At 41.9% G+C, this 19,347-nt stretch overlaps 1 protein-coding gene across 1 annotated transcript in view; it reads left to right on the top strand.

Moving 5' to 3' along the window:
* GPC6 (glypican 6) overlaps nucleotides 1–19,347 on the top strand; it is an 886,853-nt gene that overhangs the window by 254,372 nt on the left and 613,134 nt on the right. The window lies entirely within an intron of this gene.

The following is a 19,347-nucleotide window of genomic DNA, read 5'->3' as shown; positions in this document are numbered from 1 at the left end:
AAAACACTAGAGACTTATTCCTCATCTCGGCATGGTTCCTGCTTGTCAGGACAGTAACTGAGTCCATCCACCTTGCTGCTGATCTTCTTCACTTTCCTCCCATGTTTCCAAGCATTAGAGCCTTCTCCAGAGAGCTAGGTCTTTGCATAATATGTTCAAAGTAGGATAAAGTGAGAACTTAAGTGCCTTAAGTGAGAACTCTGGGTTGATTTGTTCAATGATCCATTGGTTTCTTTTCTTGGCTGTCCATGGTATTCTCAGGAGTCTTCCCAACACCAGAGTTCAAAAGCATCAATATTCTTCCTATCCTGCTTCTTCAAGTCCATCTTTCACTTCCTTAGAGTGTCCCAGGGAATACCATGGCTTGCACAATTCTGATCTTAGGCTAAGCATACTCAGATCTTTACCTAATGCTCATAAGGCTTGGTTTCTACACTCACCTCCACCATCACGGTGAAATCCCTTTCCTGAGCTTCTGATAATTTGTCACTGTTCTTTTAGTATGGGATGCCTAGAATGGAATACAATATTCCAGGTGGAGGCAGGCCAGGGCAAAGTAGAATTTATTGTAGTATTCACTGTGTTCTTCTTGAATAATGAAGTCTAAAAAAAAACCACGTTTGCTTGATGAAGGACTGCCTCCTTATTGCAGGATTGTTGATTTCTGGCTAAACCAACATCCTGGAAGAAGAAAATTTCAAACTATTTCTGTAGTTCTACAACTACTTCTGTACTGTCAAGAAAACTGTATAGATGCAGTTTAGTCTAGAACTGAGCTTGATTTGAGATGGTCCTTACCTTTACACAAAGCAAACTCTTCCATTTTTAGTTTTTAATTTCTTCATTTTTCTTTATATATTTTCCATTATCTAGGTTAGGGACATTGTCACTTCCTCTTTTAGCAAAATGTTAGTTGCAGTGTAAATAATATGCAGTTGTTATCCTCTCTTATGGATGATTAATAAATGTTTAAAATTTAACATTTTTCTTTAAAATGGAGCATCTCTTACTCACCTGTCTTTTAAAGATGCCCTGTTAGAATAGTTAATGAGTGCTGATAGTCTGCCATCATGTTCTCTGACTGCTGATCTCTTGAAATAAATTTGTTCTACAGTCATGACAAAAAAGACGCCATAGTTCATTGAACTCCATGTTTATCACCAATTAATGTAGACATGTTGTTAAGGGGTGCTAGCACTATTATCACTCAAGAGTACTCCAATTTCCAAATCCTTTCCAAAATCTCTTTAAAAATCAACTATGATTCGTTATGACAGTTGCTATATCTAACTGTATGTTACAGTTTGTTTCTTCACTTATCTAACCTAAGCTGGCATTTCCATCCTCAGCATTAATGCTGGAATGTAGTTCTTCAGCTGCTTTTATTCTTCAGACATCTATGTTTTTTCCAAATAACAAGCAAATCGAATATTCCTAATCTTCTAAGAGGTGTTTAACATGCTCATTTGTTCTATCCTTCTCCCTTTCCATTCTCTTACATATGTTTTCCTTTACCTTTTTTCTGGGGTGGAGGGAGTTTATGTGTACCATTATGTATGTACCTATCTTAGTGCTAAACATGGAATGGTCAAACTAATCAATGTTGTACACTATAGTTTTAGCTGTCCATGATTAGCATGTATATAACTGCAAATATGACTGGCTTTTAAAGATGCAGGGAAATTCAGTTTACATATCAGTATAATAAGGAAGAGAAAGAAGGCAGTGAGGAGTATACTGTATGATCAGAAAGCTTCAGCTTGATTGAGTTGTCCCACTGTTGGGTGATCTTAAATCTTACGTGGTGGTATTAGAGTTCCAAGTTTTCAGGAAACTGCAGGCCTTGAATTTCTAATGGCCAAGCAAAGAGAATACAGCAGAAGGGGTGGAAGTCATGTGTTCTGCAAGAATACCTGAAGAGATTTTTGTAGTCAATATTATAGGCACCAGGATGGGGAGTAGAGATGTTAGTACGTAGGTGCTATATGGTTGCGACATGTTTTTTAGCTGAGCAAAACATATGAAGCAGTCCCTGATACTGCTGTGAATTTTTCATACAACATTACTTGACCAATGCAGTTACTTTATCAAATCACATTTTTTTCTGGCAGGGAGAGTTGGTGTGAAAATGTTGAAGACTGCTGGGCTAAGGACTGAACTCTGTGATATCTTACTTGATACCATACTCCAATTTGGTGAGGATCTGTTTATGAACCCTCTTGGCATATGGTCTTCTAGCCAGCTGTAGTTCTGCCTAAAAGATATGCCACGTGGCCTATACTTCACTAGTTTGTTGTTCAGAATGTCAAGAAGTATGGACAGGTGTTCAAAAACCAGGAATTTTGTGGAAAAGCTTCAGGAGGGGAAACCTTCCCTCCCACATGTAATTCTGTTTCCTTCAGACATCCTTTCTCTGTAGCACAGGAGAAAGAGAGAGGTTGCTCTAGTCTCCATCTGCATGGAAGGAAAAGGGAGTAAGACAGGATTTGTGTTTTCTGTGTTACTAGAGGTTCTCTGATAAGTGATGAACTTAATGATGTGCTGAAATCTGCCTTGAGATTTCTCAAAAGCTTCTTTTTTTTTTGGTGAAAGATACTTAGTTTTTTTTTCTACTTTTCAAATTCTTTTGATCAAGTTTTGAACTTTATTTTATTGATGGAGGTTTTATTTTGTATTGTTTTTTTTCTTTTACTTATCTGCTCATCACTACGAAGCCTGACTCCCTGCCCATACAGAAAAGGCCCAAGAAATCCTTTCCTTGGGATTGAATCAAAGTGTGGAATGCCCTGGAAGTTACAGGCCAAGGGAAAGATGATTTTACCATGAGATATTTTACTGTGGTAGATCATATACTGTCTTTGGCGATCTTAGAACTAAACAAGTATATGTAAGAAGGCCACATCTACCCATGAACATTTAACTCAAATGCTGTCTGCCTTTGAAATAAATTTCAAACACAAATCTCTTTCATGAAATTTATTTATTTATTTATTTTATAAATTTATTCAAATTGAATGAGAACTGGTAGGAAAAAGCAGGATTTTTTGCAGGATTTTAGATGAAGCATTTCTTTTTATAGCAGCCAGATCAAAGCTTGGGAATTAGAACTAACACCTTCGTTTCTTTTATTGATTGCTGTCTTGTGGTCTTTTCCCCTTAGTAAAGCTCATTATTTGATTAGCATGGTGTGTTATGCTGAGATTGTAACGGTATTTAACCCATTGCTTCTTACCTCATATAATTTCTGCCTTGGCCTTCTTGACCAATTTACTCCAGAGACACATGTGAATAGGAATAAACTAAGAGACAGCAGTGGTATCTTAGGAACCTGCAATGAATTCTCTGCTGCTACTCCCTATAATAGTTAGAGGTCCTACTGCTTGCAACTCAGGTGCTTTTGCTTTTCTGAGATAGATATTTAGTGTGAATTAAACTAGGGAAACTAGACATCAGTTCAGCTGAGCTAATGAGCAACTTGGGGCTTACATAAGGATCGCTTAGGATTACCTGAAACCTTATAGTAACAAGAAGTTAAAGTTATAAAGAAATAAGGAAACCACTATGCTTTGCTTTGTAAACATTTTCACCTTAAAGTTCTAACTGATGTGAGAATAGGTTGATCATTGGTATTACCCTCTTTGCTAGAGTGGTTCATTTTGACTCTTTTGCTATCTGACATCCTCAGTCTTAGCCCTTATTATACTGATGGGTTTCAGTGTGTCATCTCAGAGATTTTCCCTATGAAATATTTGTGGACAGAATACTAAAATAAATGTTCCCTATCCTTTACAGACCTATTGCTGGCAGATAGCTTATTACTCGCAATGAGTGATTTATACTTTGCCCTTTTCCATTCACTGTGTAATCTGTTTGTTTTATGTATCTGGAACATGGTGCTGTTTATCTCAGAATGGTAGAAATGTCCATCTGGTAGCTTTTAAAACATATTTCAAACATTCTGGTGACGAGACTCATGTACTCATCGTAATTTACAATTAAGACAGAGCATCTGTGAAAAACACTGCTGGCCACACACACTATAGAGAAGAAAGAATGGGAAATAATTTCAAAGTGAACAGCAATGTTTTTAGATTAGAACATATTAATGTATGTTTCCTATATGAACTTATTTGAAATGCACACATTGCTCAGTTTGAACAAAATATGCTTTGTCTGTCCAGAAACCTTTAAAGCTTCTGTATTAATTATTCATAAATACATAAATATGATGGTTGAATGTTAAGTAATGCCTCCATCTCCATAACTTTAGTTTGAAGTAGGGATATAGTAATAAATGAAACAGGACAACAATCCTGTAGAAATTTTGCTCCCTGTATTTACTTCTACGGCTGGGGAAGGCAATGGCAAACCACCCTGATATAGTCTGCCAAGAAAACGTCGTGAAAGCAACGTCCCCCCAAAGGGTCAGACATGACTCGGTGCTTGCACAGGGGACCTTTCCCCTTTCACATTCACTTCTCCACATCATCACCACAATTTGCTACCCATTTATGCCCATGATGGACAAGCTCCTTAAGCTGTCATGAAAGAACTCCACGCTTTGTTTCTTCAACCAGGTCATAACAGTGCTTTCTATCTCTTCGATTGAGTCAGTGCACACAAAGATATTCCTCCGATTTGGGGAAAAGTTGGAAGTCTGATGGTACCAAATCTAGAACAAATGGCAGATGGGACAAGATGATGAGATTCAGTTTTGGAGTTGCCTCTTGGCTGACTCATGGGGTGTGAGGCCTAACCCTGTCATATTGGAACAAAATGCCTTTCTTGTGCTTCTAAACCCTGCCTAATTGTTTCTAATTTTTGAACTTCACAATGTAGTGCTCTGAGTGCATGGAGGAGAGGGCATTCAAAGAAATCCATGTGAATAACATCAATGTCCCAAACAAGTCTTTCTGCCAAAGCCTGGGTTTGGATTTTTTTTTTTTTGTACAAGTGAAAGTCCGTGATAATATTCCATGGATCGACATTTCGTTTTTTGGTCATAAGGATGTCAGTGTTTTGCTGGCTATCACAAAGCTGTGAAGAATTTCCTCACCATCATTCACAACATAGCATGACAACAATTGCAGGCAAATTTCACTTCTTGAAGCTTTTATCTCTGCTGTCAGCATGAGAGGAACCCATCTTGCACAAACCTTCCAATATTGATGAATACTTCCAACGTGACCCATATGTTCCTGTGAAATGCCAAGCTTAACAGCAATTTTTCTTTGAGTGATCCACCAATTGTCCTTAATCTTTTTCATGTGAAACTTGTTCATTGCTTCACAGGTCACCCATTTCATTCTTGATCACACACACAGCTTTACAGTACAACAGGGAGGGAGGGAGGGAGGCTTTTTTTCAAATCTGGGGAGGTCTGAAACTGTGGATATTTAAAGTAAAAGTCATCTGAAACTTTATCAGGCTGAGAACCAACCCTTAAAATAGGGTAAAGGTTTAAGCAGGGGGCCATTTGCATAGTTCCAGCAACAACATTTGGAAGTTATAGAAGAACGTGGATAATTCTCTACCCAAAAAACGTACAGAATAAAATTGTGTTTTGTATAGTTATATCTATACAAAGGTTTAAGTCCTACACCGTTGCTGTAAAAAGATTCTCACATTCTGTCTTGTAGCCTGGAACTCATTTGGTTCTTTGCACTGTCTTAGTGAGCCTGTTGGTGTTTCAGATGTTTTAGAATAGGGTGGGAGGTGTAGGATGCAGATTTGGGTAACAAGCCTAGCTTTTTCCTGACCTTGACAACTTCCAGATGTGCAGACTTGATCCCCAGCTAGGAACAATGTCCTTCTCATCCAGTTATAGTCCATCTTACTAAGCCTTTTAAAGCCTTCATGGCAAGGGGCCAGGTTATTTTAGGGACTACCTCTTCCCAGTTACATCTGCTCATCCTGTCAAATCCAGCAGAAGAGGTATGTTGTGGGTCTCATCTACTAAGGAGTTACATCTGGTGGGACCCAGGAGGCAGGCCTTTTCTGCCATGGCACCCGCTCTGTAGAACATCATGGCTGGCTGGAGAATTCTAGGACTTATAGTTCACATATCTTAAAGTAACCAAGGTTGAGAAATACTGGTATAATGGGTTATTGGGCCACTTCCTAAGCTCACTTGGTCCTAAGAGCTGGTTTGAGTTGAAACCAAATGCCCTCCACACTGATACCCAGCATTACCTAATGTCATGATCGCCGTTGCGATGTTTGCGACATTGTAATGGCTCGCATGACAAAGCGCAGATGCGTGTCAATGACTGGAGAGGTGTGGGCGATAAACTGGACAAAGAAGGTAATGGGTTTGGGAGATCTATTGAACAACCAGGTCTCACCACCCGGTAATCGACCATGGACACCATTGTCAAAGAAATAATCAGGGCGAGGTTTGGAAGGGCGCGGCCGGCTTTCGAGGAATATTGAAGTCTAATCGCCTGGTAATGGACCATTACCTCGCAGGAAGACAAACGGAGTGATGCCCAGGGTGAATGGGGCTGGACGACCTCTCACCTATCAAGTCTGGATAACCTATCACTCCGCGGAACTCATGGGGCACACCCAGGGAGTGTGGGAGTGGAGTGCTGTTTGGCGCAAGACTATTTAATTCAACTTTTGGCGCGCTACCCTCACTCTCAGCTTTTTACTGGTGTGCATTCTATTCTAAATAAAAGCCAGAGCTTAACCTTGATTTAGAGTCTGAGTCTTTTATTTAGTCTTAGGCATTCCTTACACCTAAGTAGGCCCTGCCCAGCTATACAGAAGGCCTGTTTCAGACACTATTCTTCCTCACTAAGTATTTAGCAAATACTTTCTGCCCATCTCATTGAAGAGACTTTTCTCTTTCCTGCCATAATGTTTTGCCATTCCCCTACTAGACGGGCAATTTAACAATATCCCTTTACAGGAGGTATTCTACCCCTCATTGCTGGAGGAAATAGAAACAGGCTCCCAAATGCTTTTGCAGTGTCCCATCTATGCAGCATGGCACATCGACTCAAAAATACTTCTTCTAACCTATCTTCAGACCAGTGCAGAGTAGAAGAGCACCTTTTTACCCTTACTGTAGCCAGCAGGTCTCTGGATATTTCTAGAAGACACAGTAGTGCTGCTGCTGATAAAGTCAAATGGGACAATTTCTAGTGGATGTCTATTGTCTGGATTTCACTGAAGTCTGAAGGTAGGAAGGCTGCACACTGCTGGAAAGATGATTATACAGTACAAGACAGGGCATTCAGATACAGCCGCTGACTGTTTCATGAGAAAACCCATTGACCATCTTGTAAGAAAGCTACATGGAAGAAGACTAAACTGTAGTCATAAGAATTTCTCCTTTGAAAAAAATTCTAAAGAAACTTCCATTTCATTATACTGAATGGGAACTGATGGGGGAAAGAAATGCAGGAACTTTATCTTACATTGTTAGGGTCCAAAAATTGATTGTTTCCCCAACAACTGAGATAATCAAGTGATAGACAGATAGATACAGCTAGATAGATGATAGATAGATAGATAGATAGATAGATAGATAGATAGATAGATAGATAGATAGATAGATAGATAGATAGATATAGAGCAAGCTCCAAAGGTTTAATTGCTGAAAAAGATGCACTTTCTTTACCTAAATAGCAAAGCAACTTTTTCACCTTGTCTCATCATTGCATTTTATTCAATTCCGTTAAGAAACTTTCTTTATAAGTTAGACATTGCTTGTATCATTAAGACAAAAAAGAGCTGTACTGATGTTGGGGAAGCTATTGTATATCAGGTCAACTCTTGTTTGATTGTATGCAATATTTTCTGTCTGATCATGTTAAAGGAGCATAATATAAGAGCTAACTCCCATGGAAAGAAAAGTCAAAGGTCAAGTGTTCAGGACAGAATGTACTAATGAACAGAATGTACTGTTCAGGACAGAATCACTGGTACAACCACATCTGGAATATTGTGTGCAGTTCTCATCACCGCACTTCAGAAAGCATATAGTGGAGCTCGAGAAGTTTCAGAAGAAGGCAACTAAGATAATGAAGGGGCTGGAGTAGTTTTCCCACAAGCAGAAATTGCAACATTTGGGGCTTTTTAGTCTAGACAGGAGGTGAATGAGAGGGGACATGATTGAGGTGTATGCAGTTATGCATTCTGTGGATAAAGGAGACAAGGAGAACCTATTTTCCCCTTACCAAATACTGGAACCTAATGAAACAGAATCATGGAAGAATCAGGACAGACAAAAAGAAATATTTTTTTTACCCAACATGTAGTTAAACTTTGGAGTTAGCATCCACAAGATGTGGTGCACAAGATATGAAGGCTGGCTTCAAAAAAGGGTTGGACCAATTCATGGAAGTCATGGGGATCAATGGCTATTAGCCTAGACCGCAGCTCTAAAGACCATCTGCTGGGAGACTAGTGGGCTTCGTTGTGCAGTTGGCTGGCCACTGTGAGAACAGATTGCTGGACTAGATGGGCCAAGGCACTGCTTGTGTTCTTATGACTAAAATCTGAGTGGAAAATACCTGACAGTTTCCAGGAATTATGTTAAGATATTAAATGAAGTGCAACAGGGTTTTCATAAGCAATAGATATTTACATGACTAGAATTAAACATGAGGGAATGTGTGAAATGACACTTGATTAAGGGGAGGTACATGTAAGCAGGCACATTTCATTTGAACTACAAATAGATGGTTATGTCTTGTTGGATGCATTATATCTGGCCTCTGCAAAACTCTATACATCTGCAATTCGGTTTATTTACAGAAGAGAGGTTAACATACTGTATATGAATAGAAGAACAATCACTAATAGAGCAGTCCTATTTCCCCAGATATGTGTGCTGGATTGTAAGCATGCCAGACTGGTTCTGATTGACTTATGTTAGAACGTAACTGTAATAATTGCTAAGTGTCTTATGTGTAGGAGAGGCCAGGAAGATCCCTGTTGGCTTTGCATCATCTGATCAGTTTCTTCATCAGGCAATCATTCCAGGCAACCTACTTGGATGGCCCTGAAAAGGCAGCAAATTTTTCTGAAATTTGGAAAAAAAAAATATTATTATTGTGCTTTTACTGTTAAGAACTGAAACATGTAAGTTTTTCCCCCTCATCTTCCAGATAATAGAATCATCTAGTTTATGGGAGAAGTTTGTTGCAGACCAGCTTAAAGGATCTTCTTCTGACAAGGAGGTAAAAGACCTAGGCCCTGGCTTCTGGGACAGGGGTTGCTAGAAAAAGAGGCTGATGAGCCTGATCTCAAGAATCCAGGATTTAGTTCCAAAATCTCAAGAGAATTAACTTAATCTGTACTTCTTTCTGCAATCCTGGGCTCTGATCCTGACCCAGGGATATGGCCTCTATGTCTACAGGAGAGCCAAAGGATAGAAAATCAAAGAAATGATAGATTGCTTGTAAGAGTCCCTTGGAAGCAGCAGTGTACTCAGGGACAAACACTCTTCTTCGAACACTCTTCTGTCCAGTCTTTGCAGCCAGTGATGATAGCACCAGAATGCTATATACACTGTGACAGCCAGAGCACGGGAGTTCTGTGCCTTGTAACTCCCCTGTTGTGATCATCCAGATCTTCTACTCTTTGATAACACTTTCTTGCTCTAACTCTTGAGCTTGCTACTGATACTGGAACTTGAGTAGTTGACATTGAACTGGGTCTGGACCATGCTTTGTCTAATAATTCTACTTAAAGGTAAATGTTCCCGTTTAGTCATGTCCAACGCTAGGGGGTGGTGCTCATCTTCGTTTCATGGCCAAAGAGCCAGCGTTGTCCAAAGACACTTCCGTGGTCATGTGGCCAGCATGACAGTCACGGAATGCTGTTACCTTCCCACCGAAGTGGTACCTATTTATCTACTCGCATTTGCATGCTTTCGAATTGCTAGATTGGCAAGAGCTGGGGCGAGTGCAGCTTACTCCGTCACGTGGCACTCAGGTCTCAAACCACCGAACTTGCAACCTTCCGGTTGACAAGCCTGGCGTCTTAACTGCTGAGCCACCATGCCCCACAATGATTCTACTTAATTGTCTTGTATTTAGTCCTGGATAGTCTGAATATGCCTCTTGCGTTACCGTGTGAATTCTGGATAGTCCAGAAATCTAACATTTTCATAGTAAAATGTCTTGAGCTGGCTTGGAGTGCTATTTCCCAAATGCCACTGACCTTTTAATTTTTAAAAACAGAATGGGAATCTTATGAAATACATTAAGTGTATGGGAGGCAATATGGTGTAGTGATAAGACTAGGACAACTCAGCCAAGAAAATTCACTGTGTGACTTTAGACCACTCACTATTTCTAAAGCCAACCTAGTTCACATGATTGCTGGGAAAAATTGAAGGAGGGTATGTTTAAGCTCCTACAGGAAAAGTGGAATATAGACCTAATAAAGTATATCACATTACAATGAAAGAAAAAAGTGTACTAAAAGAAAGAAAGGAATATTCTCAAATCGATTCCCAAGAAGCAGATGAATGAAGACATACATAGAATAGAGAACATTTTTTTTAAAGCAGTATTGTTACAGTTTGCTCTCATAGATTCCATGAGATGCAAATGAGTCTGGGCAGTTTTAAAACTCATTTTCAAATATGTCCGCTTTGGAAATAAGTCGAGCAGAAACTACTGGGACTTACTTAGAGGAAAATATTATTTCAGTTGAAGTCTTTCATTTATCCCTCTTGAAAAAATAGTGACACCAATTTATTTCATGAAGGCTTTCAACAACACAATGAAAACTTTAGAGAACCACATTAAATGCTTATATCAGTGTCTTTTGCCTCTGTGTCTGTCCTACTCTCTCTTTTGCTCTTCATTCTCAATATTTTTTTTTAAAAAATTCTGTGTTTTAAAATTAAGTTTATGAAATCAGTGTTCTCTTTAGACTGGCGACTTCACAATTGGGAATCTTGTTCAGATTTTATAATGTGGGCATTGTCTTTCATGTGCTGCTTTGGAATAACATTTGCTCTGCCATTCTTATTTCAAAAGAGACGATTTACTGAGTTAAAAGTCAGAATATGCATTTAAATGAAGTGCTTTCTAAACCACAATTGGAAAATACGATTTTTGAATGGAAAGATAATAGAGTTCTGGACATTTTCAAATACTGAACTAAGTAACAAGTTGAACGTTTTGTATTTAAATGCAGATTAAAGAAAAAAGAATATCAGCTTCATTTGACATCAAAATATTGTTTTATTTAAGACAGAAATTAAAAAGTAATCTAGCATTTAACTTATGCATAGTTTCTTCCTTCAATTAGGCTATTAGGGATCCCTAAATGGTGAATGCTGGGCCCCTTCAGGTGTGAGAGACATGAGAGGGTGCCCAGGTTTGGAGGGGTAATGCAAGAAGACTCACCTTCTTGGGTGAGAGGCAAGAGGTGAGGAGTAGTGGTTGGGTAGCCCCCCTGCTGACTAGTGAGAGAAGCTGAGGGGGGGCACAGGGTGTGAGTGTGGGTGGTGGTTGGGCTCTACCAGTGCCGAGAGCATGAGCTGGTGCACTGGGGGGGCTCACCATTGCCCTGTGATTGAGTTGTGGTGTGGTTGTGTGAATGAATGGAAGGGTCCCTATCCTTAACCAGTGATCTTAGGAGTCCAGGAGTGGGGGCTAATGGACCTCAAGATCCCGGGGGTTGTAGGGCGGGGCAGGTGATTGAGGTGGTGATGGGTAGGGGATGATATGACGGGAGCCAGAGGGTGGGTCATCATAGAGGAAGATGCCCCCGGTGCTTGTTACCTGTGGCGTGTTCTGGCCCTCTGTGCTCGAACCTGGGCCCTTGACAGCAGACTCGTGGTTGTCCTGACTTTCGGCTGCTGCTCTGTAATGCCAGGTCAATAAACAACAAGGCCCCCCTCATATGTGACTTGATCACAGAAGAGGGGGCAGACCTGGCATGTATTACTGAAACCTGGCTGGGCGTTGAAGGAGGTGTTGCTCTTTCGGAGGTATGCCCGGCTGGGTTTCAAATCTGGCATCAGCCGCGATCTCAGGGCAGGGGAGGAGGGGTGGCTGTTGTCATCTGAGAATCTCTAGTGGCCGTCAGGGGCCCTGCTCCACAAGTGGCCGGGTGTGAGACCCTGTTCTTCAAGCTGGGTTCCTGAGAACAGTTGGGAGTTCTGCTACCATACCAGCCTCCCTGCTGTGTGATGACCTCCCTGCCTGAGCTGCTGGAGCATCTCAGGTTTGGCAGTGGAGTTCCCCAGGCTTATGGTGTTGGGGGACTTCAATCTGCCCTCCTTGGGGCGGGCCTTGGAAGCAGCCCGGGAGTTCATGGCTGCCATGGCAGCCATGGGCCTGTTCCAGATTATTCAGAACCCGACTAGAGACAGTGGCCTCACCCCAGACCTAGTTTTCTTGTCGGAGCGGTGGTAAGATGATCTGAGGGGAGAATTACAGCTTTCCCCTTTGTCATGGTCGGATCATGCCCTGGTGGCCTTGAGATTCTCTCGTGCCACCCCCCTCCACAGGGAGGCAGGACCCATTCGATTGGTTGGACCCGGCGACTGATGGACCCGGCTGGGTTTCAGAGGGAGCTGGGGGTTATACCCGAGTCTCTCCTGCACGGTCCAGCGGAGGCCCTGGCTGCTGCCTGAAAGAGGGAGGCAGCCAGAGCCTTGGACAGGATCGCACCTGTGCAGCCTCTCTTGCCCACTCAAACCCGGCACTCCCCGTGGTTTACGGAGGAGCTCAGGGTTTTGAAGAGGGTTAAGAGACGCCTAGAGCGCCGCTGGAAGAAGACAAAAGCTGAACCCGACCGAACACAAGCTAGAGCCGCGATTAAGGCCTGCCTTGTGGCGGTAAGAGCAGTGAAGTGCCAGTACTTCTCTGCTCTTATTGCATCCACAGATTGCCGCCCGGTGGCCCTGTTAAAGATTACCTGATCCCTTTTAGGGAAAGGGGAGTCAGACTTCCATCTACAGGGCCGTGCGGAGGAATTTTCGTGGCACCTGCAGGATAAAATCGCTCGGATCCGGACTGAGTTAGACTCCAAGCATGAGACAGTCTGAGGAGATACCCAGGGAACGTACTTACCAGGTTATCTGGGATCTGTTTGATCCTGTTGAACCTGAGGAAGTGGACAGGATTCTTTGGACTATAAATGCTACCACATGCCAATTAGATCCATGCCCCTCCTGGCTGGTGAAAGCAGCACGGGAGGTGACACATGGCTGGGTCCAGGCGATGGTAAACACATCCTTGAGAGAGGGGGTGTTCCCAGCAACCTTTAAGGAAGCACTGGTGTGCCCCCTCCTCAAGAAACCATTGCTGGACCCTACTATACTGGACAATTTTCGCCCAGTCTCCCACCTCTCCTTTTTGGGGAAGGTGGTTGAGAAAGTGGTGGCTTTGCAGCTCCAGAGGATTCTGGATGAAACGGATTATCTAGACCCCTTTCAGTCAGGTTTCAGGCCCGGTTATGGGATGGAAACGGCATTGGTCGCACTTATGGATGACCTCTGGCGGGAGCAAGATGGAGGCAGTGCATCCATCCTTGCTCTTCTTGACCTCTCAGCAGCTTTCAATACCATCGACCATGGTATCCTTCTGGACCGACTTAGGGAGTTGGGGTGGGCAGCATAGTTCTGCGCTGGTTCACCTTCTTCCTCCAGGATCTGTCCCAGTTGGTGTTGATAGGGAGCAAGAGATCCAGCCTGCATCCCCTCCTTTGTGGGGTGCCGCAGGGTTTGGTACTCTCTCCACTCCTTTTTAACATCTACATGAAACCACTGGGCGAGATCATCTGTCACTACAGGGTGAGGTATCATCAATATGCAGATGATACCCAATTATACATCTCCATCCCGGGTGAAGTAAGTGATCCAGGCCATCCTTTCTGAGTGCCTGCGGGCTGTGGGGGCCTGGATGGGGAACAACAGATTGCGGCTGAACCCGGGGAAGATGGAGTGGCTGTGGATTAATGGCTCCTCAATTTCTGGGAAATTGTCATCTTTAGTTCTGGATGGGGTTGCACTGCCCCAGACAGACCCAGTGCATAACTTGGGGGTCCTCCTGGTCTCACAGCTCCTGCTCAAAGAGCAGGTGGCAGCCGTGACTAGGAGGGCCTTTGTGCAACTTCGTGTTGTGCGCCAGTTACGCCCCTTCCTGGAGCGAGAGTCCCTTCGAACGGTCACTCATGCCCTGGTTATCTCCCATATAGACTACTGCAATGTGCTCTACATGTGGCTACCCTTGAAGAGTATCCGGAAGCTACAGCTGGTGCAAAACGCAGCTGCACGGGTGATCTTGGGTCTCCCAAGATCAACACATATCACTCCTTTGCTCCGCGAGCTGCATTGGTTGCCAGTATGCTTCTGGGTCCAATTCAAGGTGTTGGTTATCATCTTTAAAGCCCTGCATGGCACGGGTCCAGGCTACCTAAGGGACCGTCTCCTCCCCATCGCATCAGCCCATCCCACCTGGTCATGTAGAGAGGGCATGCTACGGACCCCGTCTGCAAGAGAATTCCATCTGGCGGGGTCCAGGAGGCGGGCCTTCTCTGCAACAGCCCCTGCCCTTTGGAATATCCTTCCCCCAGAAGTGAGATTAACTCCCTCCCTCCTGGACTTTAGGAAACAGCTAAAGACCTGGTTCTGTAATTATGCCTGGGGTGGGAGGGAGAGTAGCCATTCCTGGGGATGGTTAGTTTCTTAGAAGGACCCAGTTCTGCCTGCAAATCATAAAGAACTTTTAACCATTGAGGTTTTTACTATATTTATTGTATCTGTACAATAACCCTGTACCCTGTATAGGGTTTTATAGCTTTATATTTTTATCTTTTATTGTAAACCGCCCAGAGTCCCTTTTGGGAGATGGGCGGTGATAAGTTTGATTAATAAATAAATAAATAAATAAATAAATATAAACTTGTCAGGCTTGTCAGTGCTTACAGTGTTTGACTCCATTTTCTGACATGATCTGTTATTGTGTTGTAGAGCTTTTTGTTCAAAGTACTTTTCCTTTAACAATCTTAACATTCTCACAGTAAGGATAAATAAACTTGGCTTTCTCGATTTTCAAAATTTCAAGTTATGGTTTAAACTCCCAGATCATTTTAACACTTGCTGGTTGTATATATGGCTACAGTAATTGATTCAGAGAACGTGGCTACGATTTTGTACCATCAAATCATCAAATTAGCAACCACATAGATAGATTTTCTCCAAGATAATATGTCCTCAGTCTGGTATTTCTGGCCTTCTAACAGTGCACCCATCTCCACTGCAAATTGTTTTTTCTTCCTCCTTTCCCAGTATTATAAACTTCCCCAGAGAGCTAGGTCATTGTCTAACGTGTCCAAATCAGAGAATGCAGGGATATAATTAGATCCTAAATAACAAAGTTCATACTGTTAACAATAATTGCCAGTATATTGAATTTAGTCTGTATACTGATAGGCAACTGGTATGTATGGCAAAGAATTTGAGTGATATCAGCTTTTTATGCTTTGCACCAGCTAACAACCAGTCTACCAAACTGCAGATTATAGAATTTTTAATTGCATACACATATCACATATAAAATAAATTATGTCAAACCATTTTAGGTTCTAAAACTAACTTAAAACTAAGTAGCTAGTCAACAAGTGATGTAAGAACAACTTTTATGGTTCTTACCATAAAAAGTTGTTGTTTATTCATTCAGTCGCTTCCGACTCTTCGTGACTTCATGGACCAGTCCATGCCAGAGCTTCCTGTCAGTCGTCAACACCCCCAGCTCCCCCAGGGACGAGTCCGTCACCTCTAGAATATCATCCATCCATCTTGCCCTCTTCCTTTTGCCTTCCACTCTCCCTGGCATCAGCATCTTCTCCAGGGTGCCCTGTATTCTCATTATGTGGCCAAAGTATTTCAGTTTCGCCTTTAATATCATTCCCTCAAGTGAGCAGTCTGGCTTTATTTCCTGGAGGATGGACTGGTTTGATCTTCTTGCAGTCCAAGGCACTCTCAGAATTTTCCTCCAACACCACAGTTCCAAAGCATCAATCTTCCTTCTCTCAGCCTTCCTTATGGTCCAGCTCTCACAGCCATATGTTACTACGGGGAACACCATTGCTTTAACTATGCAGACCTTTGTTGTCAGTGTGATGTCTCTGCTCTTAACTATTTTATCGAGATTTGTCATTGCTCTTCTCCCAAGGATTAAGCGTCTTCTGCCTTTTCTAAACCCAGCTTGCACATCTGGCAATTCTCGCTCCATGAATTGCTGTAGTCTACCTTGCAGGATCTTGAGCATTACCTTACTGGCATGTGAAATGAGTGCCACTGTTCAATAGTTTGAACGTTCTTTAGTGTTTCCCTTTTTTGGTATGGGGATATAAGTTGATTTTTTCCAATCTGATGGCCATTCTTGTGTTTTCCAAATTTGCTGGCATATAGCATGCATTACCTTGACAGCATCATCTTGCAAGATTTTGAACAGTTCAGCTGGGATGCCATCGTCTCCTGCTGCCTTGTTATTAGCAATGCTTCTTAAGGCCCATTCAACCTCACTCTTCAGGATGTCTGGCTCTAGCTCACTGACCACACCATCAAAGCTATCCCCGATATTGTTATCCTTCCTATACAGGTCTTCTGTATATTCTTGCCACCTTTTCTTGATCTCTTCTTCTTCTGTTAGGTCCTTGCCATCTTTGTTTTTGACCATACCCATTTTGGCCTGGAATTTACCTCCAATGTTTCTAATGGTCTCTTGTCCTTCCTATTCTATTGTCTTCTTCCACTTCCACGCATTGCTTGTTTAAAAATAATTCCTTATCTCTTCTGGCTAACCTCTGGAATTTTGCATTTAATTGGGCATATCTCCCCCTATCACTGTTGCCTTTTGCTTTCCTTCTTTCTTGGGCTACTTCTAGTGTCTCAGCAGACAGCCATTTTGCCTTCTTGGTTTTCTCTTTCTTTGGGATGTATTTTGTTGCCGCCTCCTGAACAATGTTGCGAACTTCTGTCCAGAGTTCTTCTGGGACCTATCTACTAAGTCCAGTCCCTTAAATCTATTCTTCACCTCCACTGCATATTCCTTAGGAATATTAGTGAGCTCATATCTAGCTGATCTGTGGGTCTTCCCTAATCTCTTTAGTCTGATCCTAAATTCTGCAATAAGAAGTTCGTGATTGGAACTACAGTCAGCTCCAGGTCTTGTTTTTACTGACTGTACAGATGTCCGCCACCTTTGGCTGCAAAGAATGTAGTCAATCTGATTTCGGTGTTGTCCATCTGGTGAAGTCCATGTATAAAGCCGTCTCTTAGGTTGTTGGAAGAGAGTGTTTGTTATGCAGAGTGAGTTGTCTTGGCAAAATTCTATCAGCCTATGTCCTGCTTCATTTTGTTCTCCCAGGCCATGCTTACCTGTAATTCCAGGTGTCATTTGACTGCCCACCTTAGCATTCCAGTCTCCCGTGATGAAAATAACATCTCTTTTAGGCGTGTTGTCCAGTAGGTGCTGCAGATCCTCATAGAACTGCTCTACTTCAGCTTCTTCAGCATCTGTGGTTGGGGCGTATATTTGGATCACTGTGACGTTAGATGGCTTGCCCTGAATTCAAATTGAGATCATTCTATCGTTTTATGGATTGTATCCAAGCACTGCTTTAGCCACTTTACTATTAATTATGAAGGCTACTCCATTTCTTCTGTGGTCCTCTAAATGCTAACACTACTGTTGATCTAGTGTCTTTCCTAATTTCTAAAATGTTTAATGTCAATTAAAAAACATACAAGATAAGCAGAACATGCAGGATAATTTCCATAGAACCATGAGGTAACCCTCAATATCTGTAAGATATGAGTGGAAATCTATAAGTCACTGCTGATACCTCATGATCTACACACTCACTTCATTTTACAACCTCTAGTTAAATTTGGTGGCTATATTATTTCTGACCATTCTCTTTTAAAAGACTGTTTGATTTCTAGGAGCAAGGTGTCAAAGAAATAAATATCCTATATTTGATGTAATGTATTCCATTGCCTGGCTATTACTTTGCCATAAACTTCAGTTTATCTACTTTACCATTTCAAGTCCCCAGCAATCAAATAGAATACCACAATTAATTTTATTGAAAAGGCAAATTATCTTTTGAAATATCTCTGTGGACTGGGAGTTAGGAACTGGTTTTTACTGCAGGGGTGAGCAACCTGTGTCCCCAGAGCCACAGTCCCCAAGTTTCCTTTTGCTGGCCTTTAGGCCCTACTGGGACCATGATGGCTGACAGTGGACCTATAGTTTTCAGATGTTGAGGTGAGAAAACTTTAATGTGAGCCCTAATATAGGCATATCAGAGGTAAGAAGGAAAAAAGTTTCATTTGGAGTAATTCTCAGACAGCCCCAAATTTAATCCAATCTACACCCAAGATGTAGCTCTACCACATTGCAGCCCTCAAACTGTGACCTTGACTTTCAGAAGTTTCTGAAAGTTGTGCTCCTCTCTGGCAAGCTGAAGAGAATGAACAGGGATATGAGAATGAACTCATATTATCTGCTTTCCTTCCAGCCCTGGACATCTGTCAAGGTTACCATCGCCATCTTCTTCCTGCCATCTCTTCAGGCACCACAGTGAAATGAATAATTCATTTCACCCCCAAATGTCTGATGTTGATATGACTCTGTCTATTCCATCAGTTTGTCTGAAACAGTTACATTAGATAGAAGCCTGTACTTAACTGCCTAAGTAGCAAAATATGTCATAGTTAGGCTCATGAATGGACACCAGCTGAAATGGACATTTCTTTAACAAATGGTGCCTATCACACTTCCTTCAAAAAGGCATTATTACAATCACTATAATAATTTAACAGCCATCACTGAGAGCCCATTATTAACTAGCTTGGACAAGCATCTAAAGGTTTTTGGCAGGGACCCTGAATTTCTGAAAGGGAAAAATGTTGTTGGTGACAAAAGTTTGTGAGTGAGACAGTAATCAGTTGGGTAATAAAGGAAATCAATTCCTCTTTAACTTAAAATAGTATATTTGCTATTTACCCTTATCTCAATTTCATGCGTCTCTTTATTTCCAGCACTAATGAGGTTTTCTCTACTCACAAGATGACAGAATTCCACTGCCTTTTTAACCCTTTCATCAGGAGACTTCTTTAGATGACAGTGTGGAAATATCTTGGTTTATGCATAATTTCTTTTGCATTTATGCGTTTACGGGTGATGATAGCGCTTGCAGTAGCATGAAAGCCAAGCCCAGACTTTGTGTGTTGATCACTTCAAATCACTTTTTAAACTTCTTTCTTCCACACCTTTCTGCATGCAGTACGGATTCTAAAAAACCGCTTCATATTATACAGAGATTCCCCAGTAGATGTCCATTAGCATTAATCTTGAT

This window comes from Candoia aspera, chromosome 5 (assembly GCF_035149785.1).
Source record: "Candoia aspera isolate rCanAsp1 chromosome 5, rCanAsp1.hap2, whole genome shotgun sequence".
NCBI classification, from domain to species: domain Eukaryota; kingdom Metazoa; phylum Chordata; class Lepidosauria; order Squamata; family Boidae; genus Candoia; species Candoia aspera.
The sequence above is the reverse complement of the archived record's forward strand: the minus strand, read 5'-3'. Positions and strand labels throughout refer to the sequence as shown.